Source organism: Etheostoma cragini, chromosome 22 (genome assembly GCF_013103735.1).
Source record: "Etheostoma cragini isolate CJK2018 chromosome 22, CSU_Ecrag_1.0, whole genome shotgun sequence".
NCBI classification, from domain to species: Eukaryota; Metazoa; Chordata; class Actinopteri; order Perciformes; family Percidae; genus Etheostoma; species Etheostoma cragini.
In genome coordinates, this window is record NC_048428.1 from 8981345 (window position 1) to 8998879 (window position 17535).

The following is a 17535-nucleotide window of genomic DNA, read 5'->3' on the forward strand; positions in this document are numbered from 1 at the left end:
GCTCCGAGCCCAGTCTCTGAGTCCCAGGCCCTGCTCTGTGGTCTCCACTGCTGACACAAGGCCAACTCAGTCCTCTGTCAAACCCCCAGTCAATGGTCAGACACATTCTGGAGGAGGTGGACTCAAGCAAGACCAAAGTTAAAGCTTCTGTGCCATGCAACTCTAATATCTCTCCTAGACCAGTAATAAATATGATATTGATGACTGTAATAATACTTCAAATTGTAAGCTCAGGCTGAACTCATACATTGCTTTACACTGAAATGTTAAAGTATTTTTAATTATCGTATCCTGAGCGTTCAGAAGCTAGAGACAAAGCAGATGTGAGACAAACACACTCTTTTTAAAAGGTAGTTATATTGCATAAAGCACATATTCCTACACATGCACACCTTGCCATTTGATCCCCTTTTCATGAGCCATCACATAAGAGAGAGGTCCTTACAAGTCTGCAAAGAGCTTTTCCCATGATGCGCCATTACGGCCATCGCCTCCAGGGGCGTCAATCAGAAACCAGCTTCCCACAAGTGTGACAGCTCGGCTACCTGACGTCACACACCTGCTTGGCTCAGGTATTCCAAAAGACAATATGTGGAGAGATGGATTACTAAGAAATACAAGCAATAACACTACACCTCTAAGCCGTTTAAACATCTAAAATGTTAAAACAAAACACAGCAATTCATTGAAAATTGTATGAATGTTTCAGAAGGTAAGGTAACGCAACAATATTTCAATTTTACCTGGGTACAACTTGATTAAGCACCTCCCACAGCTATATAGTTAGTGACTCTCATCAAAGACAATTAAGGAAAATGACTTTTATTTTAAAGCTAAGAGGTTAAATGACCAGTCTCCTTAACCTTGAAGTTCACCGTCCACATGAATATTGAATGATTCTTAACCTTCTGTTCTAATGCTAATTGAAGTGGTGGGGGGATATTACATATTTCTAATTAGGGGCTGTTGGATAGGGCTTAAGCTCTGAGCCTCATTAGCTTAATCATGAAGACTCCATCAATTATGCAGGTGGAGGTATGGTGGTGATTTGAGAAACATTCTGCTCTGTAGAAAACTTTTTTTCCCCCCATGGAGTAATTATATTGACAAATTCCTCCTGGAACTTTTCATTAATTCCAATCTCAGTGAGGGCCCATTTTTTTCTGGTTTGTAGGAATATGTGTGAATGTAAGAGATTGTGGATGAGTTTACTGTGTCTTCCAAGGGATTGGCCATGTTATATGAAGCTAATCCATATGGAAGCTAATACAAACACAGTGCCCGAGGACATCACCCAAATGCAACATCAAACGGCCTCCTGACAGGTTTACTGATGAGCACAAACAAGCCTTCGTGTCGAAACACAACTTCTCCTTTATGACATCTTGAACTTCTGTCCAACCAAGTCTTCTCACATACTTTCAGGCCTTGTGAATTTGCCTTTTCCCCCTGAAGGCACCACAGCAGAGAGACAGAAAGAGTGAAAGACGGAGAACTCGGCAGCTCAGCGAGAGTGAAATATGAGCTACAGCTCCATGCTCGCTCCTGAAACAAGATGTCCTTACCGTAAGAACGCTCCCCACGGACCTGCCATTTTAATTTGAGCACAAAGTGATCGTACACATCCACGCAGCACGCCTGTCCTGCACTCCAAACTTCTGTCAGGCCTAACCTCAGACATCTTCCTTACATCCAGTGTGCCAGCAGGTTTGGGTTCACACCATTAATCTTGAGCAAGAAAGCGGGAGAGGAGATGGCGGAGGGGAATTTGCGGGAGGTGGAAAAGGTGGGAAAGTGGGTCAGAGGACTCGGACCGAAGCGAAGGCAGCTGCCCCTTCAGCACCTCGGTGCTTCCTTCAGAATCCTCCACATAGCCCTCGCCTCCTCTCCAAAGCGTGGAGGGGACAGTTGGTGAGGGACCTTTGAGAGGTCTGCATTGGCTCTGAATTTACTGTACCAGCCAGGTCCTGCATGTACAAATTCTCTCTAAGAATAGGAGCGCTGCTTTGGAGAGCTTTCTTTGGGCATGTGATGGGATCCTAAGGTGTTGAAATGGTCTCATACGTGGGCTGCTATTTTAAGATATGTCACGCTTACAGAACTTACTGACGTACTTGGGCCTTTTTGTTCCCAACAGATACAACCGACCAATTGCTGCCTTTCCCCTCTGTCCTCCACCTGCTGACTTTCGACTTACTCTCATGTAGAGGATGGGCATTTGGTCTGAATTTAGCAAAAAATGTTACACATAGAAAAAATTTCAGCTAGTCAGCAGACATTTTGAAAAAGTGTTGATAACCTGTGTAAATAGTGTCAAAACTCCTTGATTTCTACTTGCATCTTATGGATACAACATTAGCATTTCTTTTGAACAAATATAAATCTTATTATTAATTAAGTTAATTATTAACTTAAATGCTTACGTTAGTTAGGATTGAAGTATTTAAATGTTGTTGCAAGAGTACATATTTCTTTACTTAAAATGTACTCTGTTGATACTAAATTTACTCTAATACTCCAAGTGAACTCAAATAACGCTATCTTTCAACAGAGAGAAGTCTCTACATCAAGGGGAATGGAAAATATATGGCCATGAATGTATTAAAATATTGCTTTTACACGCCGTCTATCATCTAGCAATTTCATGGGTCGCCTTTTTAAAAATTAATTTTATTCTTTGACCTGTTACGAGTGGAAGCGCTAACATGAGTGCGCTTTGAGTTAAATTGCACTCGCGACTTCATGGATCACATTTTCAATTACCTCCGAAACACTGCGTGGTCAAAGAGAGAGTGATAGAGAGAGAGAGAGAGAGAGAGAGAGAGAGAGAGAGAGAGAGAGAGAGGGAGAGAGAGAGGGAAGGAGGGGAGATCATGAAGGCAGCGTGCACCAACAAAACTTTATTTACTGGGACAAGTGGTGTGGAAAAGTCAGATTTAATGAGCTATGTTCAACAGCAAGAATGTAATAGAGTACAAGCAGAAGTCTCCAACAGACAAACACTGGCTGTCACACACTGCAACAACACTTCCAAAACTTTGTCCTGCTGTGTGCTCCATAGACTTTTATTGCCAATACATAGTACATGACAATAATTATGTTACTTGACTTCATCACGCTTTGTGTTTTTTTTGACAGTCCTTTAAACTAGGATGTGTAATAGATTGCATTGTGCACCCTGCCTTTCGTCCATTGCGTGCTGGGATAGCATCCTGTTTGATCTTGGATGAATCTTGACTTTCAATGTAGGAAAAAAGAAAATGGTTATTGGTTGACTATTGGGTATTACGACAACGTGGGGTCCCCTGGATAAACAGATACACACACATACACACACAAACAATTTGTCTTGGTCTTCTAGTAAAAATACAGAAATAAAGGACACTATCTTTGACTTTGCTGTAAACACAAAGCTGAAAGGATATCCCACGTCTCCTCATCCTGTGGAAAAGCGCAAAAAACACATTTTTTTGTGTAATGGCAACTCCTAAGCAAGAACATTCTATCTCTATTAAATCCAGATGGACACCAACATTTTTATTCTGTGACTTTGTAAATATTAACAGAAAAGACCTTGAATTATTTTGGATTAGTGTCAGTGGGGGACATCATGTCCCAGTTCTACAGTTAATAGTAAATATTAGTAATAGTAAAGACCAAGAATGTTTTCTCAAGGATCAAGAGCTCTGTACAGGCTGTATAGCTACCCTGCATTGTCCGCTATCAGTTTTTATTCAAGGGGTTTAATCTTCAAAATTGCCTCATTTTACAGTCTCCATATACATATATCATGTTTAGATAGTCCTAAGGTTGTTGTTTTAGGATTAAAGGCTAAAGAGTGAGTTATTGGGAATACACAAGCTCAAGTAAAAAAAAAAAACACAATGTTGTTTGCAGACAGAAAATCTACCCCAGTCCATCACACTACCAGGATGCTCCATAATGCAAATACTGGATTTTATTATTTAACTGACCCAATAACAAATCAGCAGTTACCAGTACAAGTATTCAGAAAAAGCAAGTTGCTTCACACGTTTATTTTGTCAAAGTTAAAGGAGAAAGAGAGACAGGGATTCCACTAATAAGAGATCCGAGTCTTGTCATATAATTACAGGGCTCAATCGCTGAGGTAATCCGTTGAGCTAATGTTGACTTACCACATAACCTTTCAACTGGTTAATTCCTCCCTCTGCTTTTGGAAGAGGTGAAAACTTAGCCGCTTCTTTCCTGAGGGTGAACTATCTTTACAGGCATTAGAGAAGAAAAAGAAAGAAAAGTCTCTCAGTGAGAGATATGAGAGCGCATCTAGATCCCTTCATGGCGTGTCAACCACATCCTGAGGTGAAGAGAACACAATACATTAATTAAGTGGGAGTGCCTTGCAACTTTGCAATGTCAGTGTTACGCGCTAAGAGATGCAATTATATGTACAGTATTTATACATATATATATATATATATATATATATATATATATATATATATATATATATATATATATATATATTTATATATATATATATATATATGTAAACACCTGCATGTTGACTAAAGACAATGATAGTTTTCATCCGTTCAAGTGATTTAGCAAAATACCTGTTTTAACATCCAAAGCCTCAAGGGGTAAAGGTATTGCATCATTAAAGCACCATTTCCCGTATTTACTCTTTCTAATTTTTAATGTAACTGCCTTCCTTAACAGCCATGACAAAAGTGTCAAAGCATAAGCGCATTAGTAAATCAAACACTCCCGCTCTAAATGTCTCTATATTTTAAACATAATGAGTAATGGCCTTCATTTAATAATGTATTGCCTTAAATAGAAGCTCTGTGTTGTCCCTAACCTTGTTTTGTCATTGTGGCATGGCTGTCGTCAATGCCAACCGAGCTACAATACGAGCTCAGAGCCTCTGCCATGTGGATGTAATTTCACCGGGGTGATTTTTTTTTCCTTCTTCCACTGCAAATCAAATGAAAGATTCAGCTTTGAGGGTAGAAAATAAACCCAGAACTGATCTGCATTACACCAAAACAAACAAGAGTGAAGTAAGAAAACGAGAGAGACAAAATCTGAATGTAATGGTTGTGGAGCTATACACATTTCCTTTGATTACAAGGTATTAGTGTCATCCATGGGCCTATTGGCAGGAAATGCTGGGCTGTTCACCACATTGGAACAAACACAAACGTCAATGTCTATTAATTCAGCTATAATCATATTTGAATGGATCTTCCCTGCTCTGCCATATCTGTCTTTCGCCCTGCAGTTTTGAGTGAATGCATTCAGGGATTCTTGAATCATGAGGAAACCACACAACTGGATTGTGTTTGTTGAGCAAACTGTATATTTAGACGGGAACGTTTTTTTTTACAATGCAGATTGCACTGACAAAACCCCAAACTGTTCTGACACTGAGGAAAGAGCAATCCTTAAAACAGAAGATACCATTTTTAAAACACCAAGAGCAATTACACATTACAGTATACGTTATTCTTCTCAGTCCAAACCAAATAGCATACTACAGAATCTCTCTTATAATCTACATCTCTCGCTGTTCAGTACAGAGCCATAATGCACAGTGAATTTTTAAGAGTTTTTCTGATTGATCACCTTATTCCATAAGAGACAGGCGTATTCCGAGGGAAAAAAAGGAAAAGATTTAAAAATATACGTAAGAAGAAAGACAAGTGACAAATAGCGAGTTCATTTTGAGAAAAATTGTAATTCCAATCTACTTTAGAAGTTTACAAAAATCCTCTTTGTAAGAATAAGAAGACCAAGAAGACTAGGTTTTATTGGCCTCAGCATTGTTTTTAGTTGTTAATGGCATTGTGTTTGGCCAAATACAGTACAGTTATCATACAGCAAAGGTGTACTTATGCTGAAAAAAAAAAAACAATATTGTTGAATTAGACTTCAGTCATCACTTTTATAGTTCAAGTGGTCTTGATAAGAGCTTATCTCAGGCCTAAAAGAGTAAAAAGAAGAAAAAAAATTGCATGCTGTATATCCCACAGGTGCTTTGATTTTACACTAAAACAGTACAATTCTTTCATCACTCCCATTTCTTTTTGTTCAAATACTCTTGAACTTGTGGCTAAGATTCAGTGTAACATCAGCCTCACCAAACTCGAGCTTAACCTTTCCGTTGAGATTCACCAGGTCCTACTGGATTGTGGCATTAATGTCAAGCTCTATCACAGGATCCTGTAGAGAGAGAGGAATGGGCGGGCAGAAGGCTCGTTTGAGACATTGTTTCCATGTATTGTGTGCAAAAGGCACATGTGTCTTTCATTATGAGGACAATCTGTTGCATTGACCTTTTGCTGTCTGATGCTCTGAACCATCACACTCTTCTCTTACATTACACAGGGGATAGCATAAAGAGACGAGAGGAAAAAAAAACTTCAGAGCTGAGTGTCAAGGTTGATATAGGAGGGCCATTTTTCACCTATGACAAAATACCGCTTTGCAAAATGGAGACCATGGGATGCAGTCAATAAATGTCCTTCAGCAGTGTTGACAAATCATTTGAGTGTGTGGCACGCAATGCCACAGAGGCATTGCTGAAGCACTGCAGCGTAGCCTCTGTGTAGCCTCCCACTCCCACCCATCCTCCCAATTAATCAGGCTTATCTTCACCACCATCACTGCTGTCAGTCACACTGGAAAACGCTGCCATGAAAGCATATGTGTGTGTTTGTGTGTGTGTGCACGCTTGTGTGTATCTGGGAATGAGAGTTAGAACATGTGTCTGTTAGCTCATGCACAGCTATGTGTAAGGCCAGATTTCATTGTCTGTGTGTGTGTGTGAATGTGTGTGTGTGTGTGTGTGTGTGTGTGTGTGTGTGTGAATGTGTGTGTGTGTGTGTGTGTGTGTGTGTGTGTGTGTGTGCAGGCAGGCAAAGCGTTAAACATCTGTCTCTGCTCCCTCCACACAGCCAGACTGACTAGTGAAGTAGTTCTCAGCCCTACTTGGACTAAATGTTTAAAATGGTCTCACTCAGCATCCTCGCAGTCATGCTAAAGGTTCAGTTCAGTGTGTGTGTGTGTGTATGTGTGTATGTGTGTATGTGTGTGTGTGTGTGTGTGTGTGTGTGTGTGTTATTTTGTGACACGTAAAGAAAAAACCCAAAGACAAAAAGGATGTAACATCCAGATTTTAGCAATGTGTCGGGCAAATTCAGAAAAATGTGTGTGAATAAAATCAGAAGCTGAGTAAAACACCAGTGTGTAATAAGCCATAAAAACATATCTCACAGTTCACTGAAGCAATTGAAATTAATTGTATTACAGAGAATTGTAAAATGGTATAACAAATCAATTTGAGGTGATTTTAAGTTCTAAATAGACTCAACTGTTTGGTATTTCTGTGATGGGAATTCTGTCAATAACGGATTTTTTTTTTAAAGTAATAAAATAGGAAATGCCTTCATTTTGAATTATAAAGAATCAGATTTTCTTGACAACTTATTATTATTGTTTTTTAAATGTAACTGTGGACAACATTAAACTGTCCACTCTGTTAATACAAACAGCAAACAATCTCGGTCCACGATGTATGTCTTAATGTGAATGAAATCAGTTTGACGATAAAACCAAATAAAAATAAGGTACAAGGAAACTTTGCAACCAGTAATTTTGACATTTCTCCGGCAAAACAGCCACGGGATACTTTGCTCATTCTGACATTTTTATGGAATCTTTGTTTTGGTAATCCTTGTATAGGTGATACCTGTCAGAGCACACAGTAGTAATCACCAAGCCCCCTCAATCTCTCAGCTAAATCTTCCTGTCTACACAGCATTGGCCCTGTGATAAGAAGGTGACACTGTCACTCCCTCCCCCCGTCAACCCCTCCCTCCCCCCCCCACACACACACACACACATATATATATAAATATACACATGCAAACAGCCTTGGAGGCGTGCAGTGTGCATAGGCGTTCAGCATCATGCTAATTTTCATTGTTGTGATAAAAATAAACAGGTCTGGGGAGCTGAATCTGAAGGCCCGAGGGTCACGGCGTGCTCGACTGACAACGGGGGTGGAGGGTGGGGTGGTGGTGGTGGGGGCGGAGGCTCAGACTGAATTACCTTGATCCAGCACGACAGCCTCACATCACTGTCACCAGCCTGTTTGGAAGGGCTTGATGGGGCTGCGGTGCTAAGTTGGAGTGAGGCGACTGCGATGGATGTGGGTTGACAGTATACTGTATTCAAGGGCACATTGAAATGAGCGGGCGAAATAGGGGGAAAGTTTGCTAAGCCATGTGTGCCATAATTATCCCGGGCTGTCCTCATGCCTCTTATCTGGTGGCTGGTGGTGAGTGTCAGATGAGTGAAGAATCGACTGTGACATTATCTCCGTCTCACAATGGCCTCTAAATCTTACAACAGTCGCAAGGTGTTATGGGAGCAATTTCCGTAGTTTTTTCCTTACTTCCTTGCCACACCATTTATGTTTCTAGAGCATCATAATGATACGGAACAGTGATTTTTGACAATTTAGAAAATTAAATTAACAAATGGTAAAATATTACTGTATTGATATTTTAAGAATGTGCATTATCTGTTCAGTTGCATCATTAGGCTGATACTTATCTTTTAAATTCTGAGAGATTATTTAGCCAATACAGTACAACGTTGCAAAACCCGTTCCTTCATTTCAATGTTGTGTATATTATGATCGCAATATACATACACGTGCTTAGTTCAAACATTTGAGATCTTTACATTAAACATATGTATGCTCTTAATTTGTGTGTCATCCAATAAGACTGTTTCAACCTTTAACTCCATGTTGTAACAGTTGAGGTGCTTTACTTCACAGGTGAGGTGCCACACTTGAGCACTAGGTGGTGCTTGAACACAGCCCTCACACACTTATACACACACACACACACACACACACACACACACGCGCATGTGTGCGCACACGCAGACACACGCATGCATATCTACACGCACACCTCTTTTCCTCTCCTTACACACACTATTATCAATTCCCATTCTTTTCAATCTAAGAGACCAACAAATCACCCCCCACCCCTGCCCTTACACACAAGCATGCACACACGCTCATACACACACGTTTACATTTAAAAAAAGCAGGCAAAAAGATGCAAGGCTCAACTTACAGACCTCTGCTCTGTTCATTTGATATTCATTCAGCTACCCTTTCACATCTCCCTCCCCTCCTCGCCTTCACACACACACACACACACACACACACACGCACACACACCCACACACACACACGCACACACACACACACACTCACACACACACACACACACACTTCTCTCTACCTTACTCTTCAAGTCTCAGCCACACGTGTCGAAAGCTATAATATCCATCTAATCATCTGGCCTTTTCTCTTCTCTTTCCTTTCAGGACTTCTAGGAAGGGGTTGGTAACATGCTCCGTGTTTCAGGGGCAGGCGATCAGTTGCAACACAATACCTGTGAAAGCACACACACCCTTACTCCACATAAAACTGATCCAAGCAGAGCTTGAGCTCAACTCTGATGATCAAATGCTTCGACAAACTAAGGGATGCGTGTATTTGGGCACTTGTGTGCGTAAAGCAAACTGTTGAAGGGCAGTGGGTATTTATTAGGTAAAAAGATCTTGTAATATTTATAAATGTCATAAAACAAGGGCAATGGACATCTTGATCAACATCATTTTTTACTATGTATTATAAAGTTTATTTTGATCTTGATTAGCAGTTTCAGAAGTGCATCATTTTTTCCCTCACACTGATTTCACAAATGTTTTAAAGCTTCTAAACAATTTCTCCACTTTGTCAATCAGATTGTCCCATTAAATTATTTTAGATTATAATCTAGTACTTTTCTAATCTTTGACTCATTCAAGGTGCCTCTGACTACATTACACTAATAATAATGATTATGTTAGCAATACTTCAAAATCCACACATTGAAATTGAAAGACTTTAGTACACATGATGTTCTTGTCATGTTGCTGCAGTAATTGTTTCCTGGATGCGTTTGGTAAATGATAAATGTTAAAGTACCCGTCTTTGTCCATAGTCTGCGGAGCATAACATCAGCACAACTGTGCAGAATATCAATTCAATTAAATAATCATGAAGTTGTACTTCAAAAGGGAAGAAAGGTCTAATGTCCAAACGGTTTAAGTGTGCGTGTGTGTGTGTGATTGGTGCCCGTAGCAACAGTGTGATTGTACCAAGCACAGAGACTGTTTGAGTCCCTGTGTGGCCTTTTTCTCATGCTAACCAGCCAGTGTTTAGGGATGTGTGTTGTCTGAACCAGGGGCTACACGGGGTCTGTGTATGTGAATCTGTGGTTCTCTATCCGTCTGCATGTAGTATCTTGTGAGACTGAGCGCACACATCTGCATGTGTGTGTGTGTGTGTGTGTGTGTGTTTGCTTCATGTTGCTGTGTCCTGTGTGTGCTTGTCGGTGGGTCTACGGGGCAGCTGCGTGAGCATTCCTGTTGACGTTAAGCAGCTAAACAGTACCAGCTTGCTGGGCTCTTAACCTCCCCTCTCACAGAGAAGACCTAATGAAGTCCTGAAAGGCTTCCTGACTCGCTCATCTGGCTTTGTTTAGGCCCTGCTCTACCTCCCTTTGCTTGAGGAAAGCCATTAGCCCATTGAGAAGACAGTCACACAGGCCCTGGAAGACAGACCTGCACTGTTAAAGAAAAAGCTCTGTTTTGGTGCTTCAGGGACCGTCAGAGTGTCTCAAATAGTGCTTGCTAGGTACCTTTGAGGACCTCAAGGGCCCTTGAAGTATCTTTCTTTTTTGTTGCAATTCTTAGAAGTGTCTATGGGCAGCTTTGAAAAATTTGATCATCTAAAGATCTCTATTTTTAGGTTTTCAACTATGTTTATTGTCACAATAGTTAGAGTTTTTTTTCAATCTCTATGTCGTATCATGTTATATATTATGTAGTTATTTACAATATACACATACACTACAGAAAATGAGAACATACAATAAAAAAGTGCTTTATGATTTAAAAAAGATCTAACATACCAGTAGTTGGGTTCATTAACGTCATGTAATTTCCATGATACCCCAATAGAAGATGTTCAGTATTGTCATGAAGTAAACCTTGAAAACGGCATTTTGTTAGAGTTAAAAAAAATCCCCCAGGAACCGTATTTTTTACAGTGTAGTTAAAGGTGAGCACAAATGGCCGATCGATCCAGAACCAGGAAACAGAGCATGCAAGATCATCAACATCTACCACCACGGATGGCAGGAGGAGGGGGAGAAAGAGAGCTATTGGCACAGAAAGATAGATGGAAGGAATACAATAAACCAGAGGGATCATTTCCTCTTGCAGAGGAGATATCCAGCCCCCCCCTCCCACCCCACACACTCCTCTTTGCACACATGTAATAGCACTTCATTTTAATTTTATAGCTTGTGTATACTCAATAGAGGGAAATTGTTTCTACGTGGTTATTTCAGTCTATTGAGAGCAAGGCAAGTGAAAAGGGAAAGGGGGGGGGGGGGGGCACGGATGGCAAATAAAAAACTGTGGCAGTTAAAATTGAATTTGTATTCACCAGGAAGTGGGTTAACCCAGTTAAAAGTCAGGGAATCCAATAGCACAAGCTGATATGTGGTGTCGAGACAATCTCCTGTGGGGAGCTAAGGCGCTTGGCTCATATGCTGCCTACCCGGGCTCATAGCATGTTTTCAGGTAATAATAATACATCATATTGCTTAACGGCATATTTATGTAAGAACTCAGCGAGAAGAGGGATCTGGAGTGCCTTGGTGTTGTTCTTTGAAATCACCTCCTTCAGATATGTGCCGCTCTCTGTTGTTATGTTTTCTCTTCCTTATCAGTTTTGCAGAGATGGAAAATTCTATTACAGAGCGTATTTGGTTTGTCACAGTCAGATGCCTTCTCTTCAGGTTGCGTTGGGGAGGGGGGGGGGGGCGGAGGCATTTTTAGTTTTCTCTTTTTTTAAGAGACAGTGTGACTGTAGTTGTGCGTGGCTACCCCCCCCCCCCCCCCCCCCCCCCCCCCCCATTCTTCTCATGCTAAAGAAGAAAGGCATGTTTTCATCAGAGAGGAGGAAAATGACAAATCTCTCGGCCTTTGTTATTGGAATACATTGACTGCCCTTGGTTCATTGACTTTTTATTACAGGAGGTAGCACAACTGTCAGCAAATACAGAGAAATTTGTTTCAGCCATTTGCTTTGGAACATTTGATAATTTCTGTATTCCATGTACCCACTGTGTGCACAGTTTTTTTTGTGTGTGTCAGCAGCAAGCATGTTTTTTCTGTGTGTGTGTGTGTGCGTGTGTGTGTGTGTGTGTGTGTGTGTGTGTGTGCGTCTGCATGTGGATTTGTGTGTAGGAGGTGCAGCTGTAAGCAGGGATAGTGGCGGGGACAATGAAAAGGAGGAGAAAGAAGAATAACTGGAGACAGAGAAAGATAGAGAGAGGGAGGGGTTGACTCAGGGAGACTAAGGCTTGGAGAGACAGCCAGACAGAGAGGTGGTTTCGGTCTACCAGGAACACACAGCTCTACCCGCCAGCAGTCTGTCAGTGGTGGTCCCCTCATCCAGTCTGCTGCAGCATCTGCCAGAGAGGCACCAGGCTGAGCAAGACCCAGATCCTTCCACGGCCCCGTTTCAAGACCATCAACTGCCTTCTCCTCCAGGCCCAGCTGTCTTCTTGTGCTCTTCCCGCCCCATACCTCTCTGTCTTCACACCAAGCCATGTTAGTAACCCTGAATCGGGACCCTCAGGCCTGTATCTGTTCCCTCCATACAACCTCAGCTCCCTCCAGCCCCATCCCCTCCTACTGCTCTGCTTCATACCCAGCCTTAGCCTCTCAAGACCCCCCACACTCACATCTCTCCTCCAGCCTTTTTCCCATCCAAATGCCAACTCACTCCACCATACATTCATACAGAAAGGCAGGACAATGGTAAATACAATCCACGTTTGCAGATTTGTGCGGCAGAGCTTAGCTGGGGAAATCCTGTCTCATGGGGAGTGATGCCTTTTCCATCTGCAGCGACGACCAACAATTTTTAACAGGTCACTAAGAAGAAGAACTAGCTCGTAGCCCCAATGGCTGGACACTAACTCAGATGACATTAGGTTATGGACACACTGAATGACAAGTGATCATTAGAAGCTGGGGGCACCATCCAAACACTGTATACATGTCCACTTTTATGACACGATTTGGAGGTAGACACATAACCCTGTCCAAATTTGATGCATATTAAATTGTTTTTTACAGTTTTATGTTCTTGGTGTCTTTTCAGATACACACTTTAGTTATTCTGAACCACTGCCTGTGTTGTCAACAGACGATGAAATGCCAAGAAGCCAATCTTCATAACCTTGACCCAGTCTTCTCCCCTCACCTTTTTAGTCCCTGTCATACAACCCTGTAGTCAGCTGCATCACTAATATTAGAAGTTACAAAAATGAATATAGCTAGTATTGTAGAGTGCATTTAACAACAAAAATCTTAGCTGTTTACCTCCGGTTGCAACCCTCCACCTTGCATATTTTTCCAGGCCCACCTCAAGGACCTATAACCTTTAACTTCTCCCCCTGCGCCGCTCTCAGCCGTTCCCCCCTACCTTCATCCCCATCCCTTCCCATTACACTGCCGCAACCACTCTCCTCCAGCCCTATCCCCATTTAAAGCCCTTTCTTTTTCCCTGCTGGGGCTGGAGAGAGGCCGAAGCCACAGCATCTCCCCATCCGTTAGCCAGGAGCCAGAGATCCCAGCCAGAGATGCCATCTGATACAAGTCTATCATAATGAAGGTCCAGCATGGGGCTAAATGAGTTTCCACCTCCGCCGCGCGAGGGGCTAATGACAAAACAGCCTCCCTGTGCTCCTTGGCCTGCCGCTAGCTTTAATCAGGGCATATGGCACTTGCCTAAACTGCTTGGCTATGAGGAACAGAAGAGAGGATGTGGGAGAAAGTGGAGAAGAGGCTGCAGAGGAAGGTCTCAGAAGATGAACAAAAAGAGAGCAGAAGGAACTATAGGAACTTGAGACACAGTTATAGTTTCTCTAAAACAACAATGTAAAAAAGTTAACTGAAAAGTATTTAGTGGAGTTAATGACAGGGCTTTACATCTTTGTAATAATTATGTAGGACTTTCTCAAGGCCTCATAGGCAGGCCTGTGTGGGTGCCTGATACAGGGCGGAAATCGCTAATAGCTTTCATAGATTTATATTAATTTGCAGGATTTAATGTGCCTTAAGTGGCAGATGATCAACAAGGGAAAACAAAAGTACATTAGTGCCCCGGTGGCATAAAAATAGTGTGGAAGGGGGTGGGAGCTTAACAAATAGGCTACTCCATTTTCATAGCCAACTTTATGGCTCCCCAACTTATCCAAATTAGCTTAAAGGATTGATAATTCTTTACTAATATAAAACTGTTACTGAGCCCCTAAACTGTGACTTGCCCTTTTTTCAGGTTTTGTCAAACACTAAATAGAGGGCTTGGTTGTGGAAATTAAATTGAAATCGCATAACAAGGCTTCCTTTTAATTTGATTAATTCTTTGTTGTTGTTTTAGATCCCTAGCGAAGACACCCATGACGTTTCGAGGTTATTTGTTCCACTGTCTAATGACAATTTTCTTGCACAATAACACCAGTTAAAGAGCCGCCTCAGAGCGAGTATTTGATTTTTTTTGCCTTGAAATCACAGACAAGGCTAAGCCATAGGGGGACTAATAAACCTCACCCTTAATTCCACAGTGAGGCTACTGCTGTAACTGCTCACACTACAACTCCCCCATAGTCCTAATTGTGTAGAGAGAGATGATCGAAAGTTCATTTAGCCTCTTTAGCTTGGCGTTGGAGGCGTTTGAGGCAACAGTCATTTTTTAAAGGTAAAGAGGTACAAGAGACCATAGTGAACCAAGTGACTGATGACCTCTCAATTTCCAATCTCAAGGCCATTAAAGCTGCACAAACTGTATTAGATGGAGCCGAAGATGTTCCAACACCTCAATGAGAGATCTTTAATCATTTCAAAAAACGGTTCTTTGTGTACACCGGCAACAGCATCTGAGCGCACGGAACATTGTGGTTCCATCTGTAAGCTGCTGTACTACAGGATGCTTTTTGGCAGCAAAGAAACAGTCAGGCTGTACCAGGCTGTACTCAGCATGGAGAAAATGAACCTCTGAAACCCATGCTGACAGTTTTGGTCCCTACTGTTCCTGATTTCAACAACAACATAACCGGTCTTGGCAACCAACAAGCCCCCAGTACAAATTAGCCAGCCGTCAGCAGGGTGCAAGGATTGCTTTTCCATGACAGGAAAAAAAAAGATGGAGGAAAGCTCAGTTTATTCAGGGGAAAAGGCCTTCAGAGACAGTTTCTTGGACATCCTACAGAAGCTCCCAGTTGTTTCTCCTGCTTTCCTTTTCCTGCTCTCTCATAAATCTCTACCAGTATCTTCACTCATGCAATTCTTCCTCACTCCGAACATCGTCGCCCAGGTTTCCCCTCAGAGCCGGGTGATTGCTTGCAGCTGGGGTGCATTGAGAACATTTTAATATTATGCAGAAGATTAGAGCAAACTAACTACATTATTCTCCAATTACACTCATTTCATCCAACTGATGTCTTTATATCCTTCCCCTCGCCGCGATTAGCCTAATGTGAAAATGGAAGGGGGGAATGCGCTTAGGACTATACCGATTGTTCCTCGGCTGCTTATTATTTCACAGCGCCATTAAAAGGGAGGCGTCTTTTATAGTGACTGTAAATAAAACGATTAGGGGCAGATCCAGCCGGGTGCTGGGGAAGATTTCATTTCAGGGATCTGCTTATCAACGTTCTTGGAAGGTTTGGAAGGATTGCGAGGGCCCGTCATATATGAGAAGCTACCTTCCCCCACCTTCATCTCACAATGGCTCCCTGTATCTCTCCGAAGCCGCATTACAGTAGCAAATCTCCCACTTGCTTTGCATCCTTGTCATAAAATAAATAAATCAATTACATTCCCGCACACACGCACGCCTTCCATCACAACACAAGTTAAAATTGTTTCGTCTCACATGCCCCGTAAGCCTGCTTAACATCCCGCCAAGCGTGCCCAAATTATTAGAAAGTACACGAGGGACAACGGTTGGCCAACGTTGCGGATCTGCACGCAAACTACGTTAATGCTATGTGTCTGAATGTGGAAAAACACATCATAAACCCCATGCTGAGCAGGAAGCTTTTTGAATTGTGGATGTTCTACACAAAGTAAACATGGCAAACAACACGGAAGAAGAACTCAAACCTGTAATATCCTTCAGTCCTATCATCCTAGGCCTTTGATTTCTATAGATGCAACAAGTCCATATGTCCTACTTAGTGGCATGGGGCTTCTTGGTGGAATTATTCAAAGAATTTTGGAGTACACGGGCCTTTCATCATGCACAAAAGACAAGGAGAAAAAGCTGATTATCGGGAATTGTTCCAAATCAATGAAAATTGCCGCTCTGGGTTTGAAAGATGTCTACAAATATTGTTACATAATAAGAAGAAGGGTTATTATAATAATAACGGTAGAGCTTAAGGAATAAATACAGTACATCATGAGAACCAGATATATGCTTTTGATAAGTGGCTGAAAATTCTCCAGCGATGTGAAACTCAAACTGCTGATCTTAAAATGACTTTAAGGCTTTTCCAAGGATAACATGAAATAATCATATGCATGATTGGCTGATGCTTTTGTCCAAACCAACTTAAACATTAATATATGTATTTATAGTTATTTGGGAGTAAGGAGTTTGCTGATTTTCTCAAGAACACTGTGATGTTAAATGTGAAACGTTTTTTGTCCTTCACATCTTAACTTGCACGTGAAAAGTATTTTGAAACTACATTACATGGGTTTCTAGTAATCATGGTGGTGATATGCCTGACCACACATGTGTCTTGTAAGACTATGGATAGATCTTGCTAGAAAGATTTTTTAAAGTAAAAATAAATGCTCATGTTATTATTACATCAACTCATTACATGCTGTGCTCCATATTAAGTATTTCTGTGACATTACGTTGAAACTCCTTTGGGCTATATTGAGGCACCCTTGTAATGTTTGTTTTTCTTTTCTTTCCCTCTCTTTCTGCCTCTCTCTCTCCTTCAATTTCTTGGATTGACTTTCCTTTTGTGTTGGATAGCAGGGACGCACAGTGTTGATTTCAGTTGTACGGCAGTTGTTTCATAGCTCGCAGCATGTTTGTCTATGGTGCAGTCCTCAATTCCATTCAGCACACAAGAGGATCCCTTCGGGCCGGGCATATCCCAGCATCCTCTGCTCTGCCACCTTCCCAGAGATGGACCAGGCAAACATCTGATCCCTTACCCAAACATGTGTGTGTGTCCACATTTTCACAAATGCATGAACACACAAACAGTCAAGCAAAAACAGTGATACACACATGCACACACACACACAAACCACCATCTTAACTCTCAATACTTGCTCCTGTATCACATTGCAGTAAATCCAGTTAAGAAGCTC